This window comes from Lactuca serriola, chromosome 5 (genome assembly GCF_051521515.1).
Source record: "Lactuca serriola cultivar US96UC23 chromosome 5, Lser_US96UC23_V15, whole genome shotgun sequence".
In the NCBI taxonomy this organism is placed as follows: domain Eukaryota; kingdom Viridiplantae; phylum Streptophyta; class Magnoliopsida; order Asterales; family Asteraceae; genus Lactuca; species Lactuca serriola.
Genome location: NC_136412.1, coordinates 269,874,044 through 269,875,795, shown reverse-complemented (window position 1 = coordinate 269,875,795; position 1,752 = coordinate 269,874,044). Strand labels below are relative to the sequence as shown.

The window sequence follows — 1,752 nt, the reverse complement described above, 5'->3', positions numbered from 1 at the left end:
GAAGACATTACATATACGATCATGGAGGAGTACATTGTAGGACGCAAAAAGAAAACAAACATGGCCTAGTGCGACCGGAATTCTCGGCTGCAACAAATTTCGAGTTTAAGGGACATATCCTTAACATGCTTAAGGATATACCATTTTTCAGGAAAGGCCATGAAGAATCTTACAAGAGTATAGATGAAGTATCCGAGATTGCCGATTACTTTAACTTCCCGGACGTTACGAGAGATTTGGTGATGCTCTGAATCCTCCCAGACACACTTAAGGTTGCGACTAAAGATTAGTTGTAATCACTACCACCAGGAACAATTCATTCAACATTTCAACCCAACATCGAAGATTGACAAGCTCAAAAAGAACATTCTAAACTTCCAACATGAAGATGAGGAGTCAATGTATGAAGCATGGGAGCGATACAAAGGGATGTTACGAAAATGCCCTCAATACGATCTAAATGTGCAACAAGAGATCTCAACTTTCTACAGTGGAATCAATGTATGCACGAGGAAACTTCTCGATTACCAAGGACCTTTAACCAAGAAGAATCCCGCCACTAACAAGGAGTTGATTGAAGAATTTTCAAAGCATTCTCTAGAGTACCACAATCCTAAAGATGATGTCACGCATGGAAGGTCGAATGGAGATGAAGCATTGGAAGGAATAACGCAATCAATGAGAAACTCGACACAATGGATCAAAGCATAAAGAATATCCATCAAATGATACATGCAATCCAAGTTGGGTGCGATATTTGTAGTGGGCCACATCTTAAAAAATATTGCTCTAGTGGATCAAAGCATAAGAAGGCTTAAGTATGTTACTCAAGTGGAGACCGATCTGATGAAGATTGGAGAAAATAGATGAGAGAGTGGAAGACATATGACGAGTACAAAAAAGAAAAAAAAAGAGATGAATAGGCAAAAAAGGCGTGTGTTCTATCAAAAAGACCAATCACACTCCGAAAAGAAACCCGATTTGGAATTAATGCTAGCTCATTTTACTGAGTCTTCGGAGAAGAAACACAATCACAAGGAGGCCTACATTAAATAAAAAGAAAACACTATTATAAACTAGAAAGCCTCCATTTTATACATAGAAAAGCAAGTCCGACAACTCTCAAGACTTCTTTACAAGTGACTATCGGGCACGTTACCGAGCAATACCGCGTCAACACAAAAATCTCATGTCTTGGCTATATATACTGAAGGAGTAAATCATATTGAACCCTTGGTTCTCCTAGAATCCAACAAGAAGCATCATGATCTACAGTCTGAAGGAATGGAAGCAAACAAAAAATGATACTAGCCAGGAACCACGACATGGTAGGCACGATGCCACGTCATGGCAATTGGAGAAAATTTCTGATGAAAGTTTAGTCTCGCCAAAAAAAGTCGCCATTTCTGTATCCAAATCGATCAAAGATGGACCAATTAGAGCATGAGCGTAAGAAGTTTTTGAGGCAAGTAAAGTCTCTTTCCATAAACATGCCTTTCATTGAGGCTATATCTCAAATGCCTAAATATGCTAAATTCCTCAAAGATTTAATAAGAAATCATAAATAATTGGAGAAAGCTTCTATGATGGTTCCCAATGAGCAATGTTCAGTTGCAATCATGCAAGATATCCTAACCAAAAAGAGGGATCCAAAGAGTTTAAATATTCCTTGTGAATTTGGAAATTCCACTAAAATGAATGCTATAGCCGGCTCGGGAGCTAGTTGATGGGTTTTGGGGATCCTTAGACAAC

At 38.6% G+C, this 1,752-nt stretch overlaps 1 non-coding gene across 1 annotated transcript; it reads right to left on the bottom strand.

The window, feature by feature from the left end:
* Positions 1 to 351: 351 nt before the first annotated feature.
* On the bottom strand, positions 352 to 458 carry LOC145056074 (small nucleolar RNA R71). Its single transcript, XR_013685612.1, has one exon. It is a non-coding gene; the product is annotated as a small nucleolar RNA R71 (small nucleolar RNA).
* Positions 459 to 1,752: the final 1,294 nt, after the last annotated feature.